Raw genomic sequence first — 6,935 nt, 5'->3', positions numbered from 1 at the left:
GAAGAAGGAACACGAGAAGCTGGAGAAATACCAAGGGCTCAGAGAAGAGCTCGAGAGGATGTGGAGGGTGAAGGTAACGGTGGTCCCCGTGGTAATCGGAGCACTAGGTGCGGTGACTCCCAAGCTAGGCGAGTGGCTCCAGCAGATCCCGGGAAAAACATCGGAGATCTCTGTCCAGAAGAGCGCAGTCCTGGGAACAGCTAAGATACTGCGCAGGACCCTCAAGCTCCCAGGCCTCTGGTAGAGGACCCGAGCTTGAAGGATAAACCGCCCGCAGGGGCGTGCTGGGTGTTTTATATATTTATATTAATGGAATTAAGCTACAATTAACAGAACTAGTGTGACGCGACTGCTGAGCTGCTCATGAAAACATTCTTCAGAGTCAAAAATCTGATCTGAATTTAAAGACAGAGCTTGCTTTGTGCATTCTAAACAAAATTATCAACCACAGCATAAGCAAATTTCCTGACCTCTTGTACTGTACTTACTAATCTTGTATTTCCGAATCTAAAAATAAGACAAGGAGATGTGTGTCTACAATGCAACAGGAAACCTTTCTTTACCCCAGGTTCACAGCTCTGTTTGCCCCAAACACTGTAGCTAAGCAGCTGAAAGGCTGACCTCCTCTCACTAAGACACATCTTTTGACTCTGGCCATTTTCTCACCATTATGTTAAGCAATGGGCCTTTGCCTGCCAGAGACAGGAGACTAGTTGCTGAGGCTATCATTCATAGCACAGAGGAGGAAAGGATTAAGGCCATTGAGAAAGAGCAGGAGAGAGAAGGGTCTGCATCTTAATGCAGGCCTGAGTGTGGAACAGCCTTGTTATTAGGTGGCTCTCTGGAAAAAGAGCAGCGGCTGGGTGGGTGGGTGGCTGCTTGTGAAAATAACAACATTTGCTATCTAAAATCCAGTAGTTAGCACTTTTTCAAAGATCTTACCTCTTAAAATCTAATTATATTTTCAATGAAAAGGTAACTTTACCATTACATTTTGAATGCTTAACTATTTTGTCTTTAATAACGTCAAATGATTTCTTTTCCCTCGTGATTTTTCCTTCTCGAGGTGTGTAACGCTAACGCATTACAATCTAAAAATAGTTCACCACTGACACTTGTAATAGATGACTGTCTTTAAGAAATATCTCTCTTCTCCATTTGGCTGAGGGATACAGCAAATTATTTCATACAGCTAGAACAGAAATATTATTACAACACAGATCAAAAGACTTAGAATCACACTCAGTGACCAGCTACAGTCACCAGATCACCTTAAAGAAAACCGACTGTCTCTCAGTCATGTTGATCATCACATGGAAAAAAGGGAAATAATTCCTATTGAACACAGGAATTATTAATACAAAGACCTAAAACAACTTTATACATTTCTCATGGTTTGTGGATTCCTGTAGAAAGAAAAATAAACATCATGTTTGCTATGCTTCGCTGTAAAAAGTGTTCTAATTCATGCTAAAATCTTTGACTACTGATCGCACAAAACAGATTTTTTTTTTCATACAGTTAATGGGCCTTTCCTGGCATCACACCAGCAATAGTAGCTCATCATGTTGTGTGCAGAATTACAACAGCCTGAGCGGTGTAGCTCCCCCTGGCCAGCCTGAACTTGTGCCAACCCCACTATCCCACCGCAGCCTGGCTAGCATGGATATTAGCTCCAGTGCAGGTGGAAAAGGGGCTTTGGCACTCATTCCTCAGCCTGGTGCCTCTGGAGAAGTGAGACGTAAGGTTTAATTAGAGTAGATAGCACGGCATTTTGGACAAGTAGGGGAGGCTTTAATTGATGTCAGAAGTATCTTACTTTGTGCGGTGTTGTGATTTCACTGGGGGAAAAGGGAGGCAGTAAAACCAAGTCTTTGGTTTAAATTAGAGAGAGTATGTTTGTAACAGCTGAAATCTAAATGTCTAGCAGATAAGAGTTTTTAAAAAAAGTACAGAAAACAAGAAAATGTAGCCCTGACACCGACATGATAATTGTCTAAAATTACACACAGTTTTGGTTTCTTGAATGCTGTGTTCTGTAATCAGCAGACAATGACAATTTGAATAGCAAACAAAACTTCCATGATCTTTTCTGCGTATCACCGCAGTTTTCTAAACAAATCAGGCCTAACTAATAGAGACTTTGAGCCTTTGTTAAGCATAATCCGGTTTTCTGACAGCACTCTTGCTAAAAAAAACACATCTCAAGTAAATTATAAAAAGAAAGTTGCTTGTCATCTAACATCTCACAGGCATCTTTTGTGTGATAATAACAGACCGGCAATAAGCATAAAGGTTTGTTTGGGATTTTCAGCATGTGCATTAATCAGTTTTGACTACAGCTACGACATACCAACTGCTACGGAAAGTAAACAAGGAAATAATGTGTGCGTGTGTGTGTTACCGCCCCAACACTAACGCACTCTTAATCCAAAACAGCCCGAAACAATGTTGCAAATAGATGCAGAGCTGTGATCTATTTCTAAAAAGGTTTATTGGGAACAAGTAGAAAAAGGAACACCAAGATATAAGAGATTCGGTTTCCTCTGAGGACCCTTTTTCCAACTGGGAGGAATGACGACATCTTATCTCTCCAGTGAGGCCATTTAAATATAGACTCCCGCTGCTTTAGCTGTTCCTACAGCGTGAGAGTCTGTTGATTTGCGAACCAGACTTCCTTTTACGTTGCCATCCTTGAACTTCAGCAGCAGTGACATCAGCTTTATGTCCTGAACTCTTCCTCTAGGAAGTCAACATAATAATTCATATTTACTGCGCTAACATTAAAACTTCCATTTTAATATTAATCATCCCCGAGCCCACACGTTCAACAAGTCACAGGTCCCTCACGGCTCTCTGCAGAAACCCAAGAAGGAAAAGATTTTTTTGCCATCGTCACTCCATTGATGCAATATGGTGTAATCTGGCCCCCCTGACCGAGCAGATATTTAATACAGGACTGTTCTATACATAATAAATGGCCCTAAGCCATACACCGCTGCATCCTTCTAAAGCAAAGCTAGAAACGGCCTGCCCTTGAAATACCACCAGGGTGTGGAAATCCTATTCTGGTGCCCACTGTTTCCATCCATACAATATGTGACATTAATTATCTTGTTTTTGAGGTCAAAAGGTTCTCGCAAAGATAAACCCCCCCAACGACTCCAGAATAAGTGCAGGGTTATCAATAAATGACATGAAAAAAGGCGCTTTGACGCATGTTAAAGCACATGTGAGGTAAGTGGATAATGAAACAACATGGCTGAGGGCTGGTATGCTTCTCTCTGTGCATGTGTGCATGTGCGTGCATGTGTGATGGAGACAAGCGAGGGGGGTGGGCAGAGTGCTGCTGAGAGTGATGAGATGCGATGAGACACAGTTTGAGTGAGTGCATACTAGTGGGGGTCGTGATGGTGGTGGGGATAGTGTGTGTGTGTGTGTGTGTGTGTGTGTGTGTGTGTGTGTGTGTGTGTGTGTGTGTGTGTGTGTGTGTGTGTGTGAGAAAGTGGATGAGAATGAGCGAGAGAACAAGAGAGGGAAGATAGACATAAATGGCTATGAGTTAGCATGGCCTACTATTTTTTTTTATTACAGTTGAAGCAAATTGAGGCCACTAACGCAGCAGTTAGGCTGCTTTTCAGGTCACTCAAAAAGCTGTACTAAAAGGGTAGCTAGACCTAAATCCACTGTTAATTTGATGGAATAAAAGACACCGCAGCCTAGTAAAGGATCAAAGCATGCTGCCGCACAACGTGTCGCTACAAGTTGTCTCATGTCGTCGTGTTACGCGTGCAGGACAGCCACACCGGAGTTAATTTGATTGAATTAAAAATCTTGATTACTGGCTGAGCACAGCTGGCTCTGAATCAGTTGACAGTGTTGCTCCTTTTTTAAGGTGCCAAATAGAGACTGCCATACTCTTCTTACTGTTTATACCACTCAGGTTGCAGGTTGCCAAAGTCTTTAGTCAACATTGCGGATTCCTTTTGCTGAAAACATCATCCCTATCCTCAGTATGATGAGCTGGCTCTACTCAGCAATGCTGTGGGAAAAGGGACTGTTCAGCTCAGTCGGATGGGTGATTCATTTGAGTTTGTGGAGTAATTGACCTTGTAAATATGGAACTTGGGAGTCTGTGCTAAATCATTATCTCTGAATTAGCCGTTCTTCATTTTTTAGCACTTGAAACAGTACAAGCATTTACATAAAAACTAATATTTCATGAAATGTATGGCTCCCAGTAGTCATGGAGCAGGTGGCTGTCACCAACACACACAAAACTTGATAAATGAACATCAAGATTAAGGGACAGTCGGGCGTTTCAGGTTCTGTAGAAGCTGGTGGAGAAAAGGTTCATGATTTTGATAGGCAATGTGTGACAAAAAACTTGTGAATACATTAGATTTCCAGCAAGGCTCTTATTATAAGTATGACCCAATTATAGCATGAATATGATTATTTTTAAAGGAGAAACCATAATCAAGCTTTTAACTGCTTGTAAGAAGGAACTGTTAAAAATGAATTCTCAGACTTTACAACTATCTCAGTTGTATGCTATATTTCTATTCATTTCCATACACAAAATGTGAACAAATCCTGCAGATTATTACAACATAGTTAACCACTCGTCAAATGTCAGAGTCCAAACCCCCAATAAGCACTTCTGTGCCTGTCCAAAAAAATCACACTGAGAAAGCTGTGGAGGAGGAACTGCATCAATCATTTCAGGCACACATCAAAACATCCCACAGCCCCATGTTGTTTTATTTAACCACACAGAAACCAGCAAGCCCCCAAATCATATGAGGGCGCCTGTGAATTTTCAAGAAATAGCCTTTAGCCTGTTATGTCTTCTAAACCCGCAAAGGCGCAGTGTAAATACTGGCTCCAAAAAAAGGAAAAAACCAAAAAACAGCGTTTTGAATCAGCATGAGTCACCTTCCCACCCACTTTGGACGAAATGTTCACTCCTGTCTAACAGATTTGACTTAACATGTAAAACACAGAGAAATTCAGTGGGCGATACGTGGGCTCCTAGACACAAACAACAACAAGTAAATCAACAGTTTTAGTCTCTGTGGAGCCGTTTTGGGTTTTTAAAAAAATGATTATTATTTTTTTTTACCTTCGGGTGAGAGCGCTTCTGGGAAATTGGAGAAGACGACTTGGAGAATGTATCCGTGTTTAGTCCGTAACTTCCCGTGCAGGGCATCTGTTTTTCAAGACGTGCTGACGGCGAGGAAGAGGAGGATGGATGAAGGAGATCACACTTGCGAGCGCCGCTGTGGTAACTAGCAGTGACAGGCGCTTTCCGCTGAAACCCGGCGTGCCGTCCTTTGACGCCTTATTTGTCCGGTGAGTTTGTGTGCCTCTCGCGGGGGTAAAAGCGGGAACGCCGGTCCACCGTGGTCTCCATAACCGAGCTCTGTGTTCACTCTATATTTCTAAGCTTAAAGACGACAGACAGGCACATGAACAAAGAGACACACAGGCAGGTGAGAAGAAGGAGAGGAGGACTGCCTCTGTCTGTCAGGCAAGCGAGGAGAGAGACTGAGACGCTGCTGCAACCAACCAACAAACTCTAAAGAGAGAGAGAGGGGGGGGGAGAGGGAGAGAGGCATAAGTGAGCTATTGACTTCTCAGTTAGCAAAAGGCTTTAATCTGGAGTTGTGTAATCCATCACCATGAAAACCATCTGCAAAGATGACTCTTAACTAACTACCATAATGGACTTATTGAGCGTTATATCCAAATCACGAGTCTAGCTAAAAAACACTGGATTCGACATTTTTCACAGTTAAAATCATCTGCAAAAAAAAAAATAAAAAATAAAAATTCAGCTTTCGGCTTTATCTGTAAACTCCAGCTGGGATAAAAAGGTAATCATGATAGGAAAATGTAAACTCTATCATAGATTTGAGGAAATTGTGGCTATTTACTGTTCATCAATAGTATGTGTGAGTGTTTTGAATTATTAATATCACAATGAGCTAACAATAAAAATGCAGATTTTCAGAATCATCCAGCAACTACTGTAAACTGAAATATCCCCCAATTTAAATGTGACAAAACCGCTCACAGACAGATTTAAGCAGTTTGTGGTTTCAAACCATAAATAGATACCAGTGGCCCCCAACAACAACAACAAAAACATTCAAAAATGCACGTTAGAAACCTGTCGTCTCTTATATGATAATGCAAAAGCTTTTTCAGTTGAGCTTTCCTCTGACAAAAGAGAATCAACATATTTACTGAGTCCCTTTCTGCGAGATAGATGTTCCACATTTAGGGAGATAGGGAACCATAATGAACAGAAAATAACACTGGACCTGCCCATCTGTTTTTATCAGGCCTCTCTTGCACAGGGAAAGTAATTAATTTTGTCGCCCTCTGTATGAAGTCTGTATGTTATGCAAAAAGAGTAGAGGCTGAAATGAAAGTGAGCAAAAGACACAGATATGAAATGATTCAGTACCATGGACAGCTCACGGTCTGCAGCCTAACTAGGCCAAACGCTGCTCTTGTTCTTGCTGTCGCCTTTGTAATTATGTCAGTTAATCTAAATTCAGCTCGGAACAGACTTATATTAAGATTAGAGCCATTGTACTAAAAAATTATGATGTTCACAAACTGAGGCACAAACTCTTAGTGTACTGACTAAGAAAGACAGGGAGGCACAGCAAGTGTGGCGAGACATCAGTGAAGATTTAGTCAAGCTAATGCACCGAGAGCACTACATGTTTATGGCTTTATTGTAGGCCTGTTTCCACTTGTCACGTTTGATTGCTTTTGTCCCCCAGGAGGTTAAAGCTGTGGAAAAATACAAGTGTTTGTTAAAAGGTTGACTTTTTACCTTTTACACACACAAGATCACTTTCTCTCTCTCTGTCTCGCTCACACACATGCGCTCACACAGGTAGATTAGCCCCAATTAT

The 6,935-nt window shown here is 41.6% G+C and overlaps 1 protein-coding gene across 3 annotated transcripts in view; it reads right to left on the bottom strand.

Moving 5' to 3' along the window:
* Window positions 1-5,581, bottom strand: part of dlgap4b (discs, large (Drosophila) homolog-associated protein 4b) — a 139,964-nt gene extending 134,383 nt beyond the window's left edge. For all 3 annotated transcript variants that reach the window (XM_026168451.1, XM_026168450.1, XM_026168452.1), the window contains exon 1: window positions 5,126-5,581. The gene's annotated coding sequence lies outside the window, so the exon portion shown is untranslated. The remainder of the gene's footprint in view (window positions 1-5,125) is intronic.
* Between the last annotated feature and the right edge of the window lie 1,354 nt (window positions 5,582-6,935).

The sequence above is a fragment of the Astatotilapia calliptera genome, chromosome 5 (assembly GCF_900246225.1).
Source record: "Astatotilapia calliptera chromosome 5, fAstCal1.2, whole genome shotgun sequence".
In the NCBI taxonomy this organism is placed as follows: Eukaryota; Metazoa; Chordata; class Actinopteri; order Cichliformes; family Cichlidae; genus Astatotilapia; species Astatotilapia calliptera.
Note: the sequence above shows the minus strand (reverse complement) of the source record. Positions and strands in the feature narration are given on the sequence as shown.